The sequence below is a fragment of the Meleagris gallopavo genome, chromosome 1 (assembly GCF_000146605.3).
Source record: "Meleagris gallopavo isolate NT-WF06-2002-E0010 breed Aviagen turkey brand Nicholas breeding stock chromosome 1, Turkey_5.1, whole genome shotgun sequence".
In the NCBI taxonomy this organism is placed as follows: domain Eukaryota; kingdom Metazoa; phylum Chordata; class Aves; order Galliformes; family Phasianidae; genus Meleagris; species Meleagris gallopavo.
The window spans coordinates 62,634,295-62,634,711 of record NC_015011.2 but is presented as its reverse complement, the minus strand read 5'-3'; positions in this window follow the sequence as shown (position 1 = coordinate 62,634,711).

Sequence of the window (417 nt, the reverse complement as noted above, 5' to 3'; positions counted from 1 at the left end):
CCATTGCCTCTTGATCTCCAGCACTCAGGGCCGTGCCCACTGCCCTGGGCAGCCCGTTCCATGCCCACCGCCCTGTGGTGCAGACCCTGTCCCTAACTCCCAGCTGTCCTTCCCAGACACAGCTCCATGCCGTTCCTTCGAGCCCCGTCGCTGTCACCATTTTTCCTTTTTTCACTAATACAAGGAGATTCCTCCCAGGCATGGAGCACACACAGCCTCTTGGTGCTCACCTGAGTACACCAAGCTCCCGGTGCCCTCCTTGACTCGAACAGCCACAGGCCAGCTTCCAGTGGGCCTGGATAGCCTGCACACCGGGGCCATTGTCCTTACAGAATCACAGAATCACAGAATTGTAGGGGTTGGAAGGGACCTCTAGAGATCATCGAGACCAACCCCCCTGCCAAAGCAGGTTCCCTA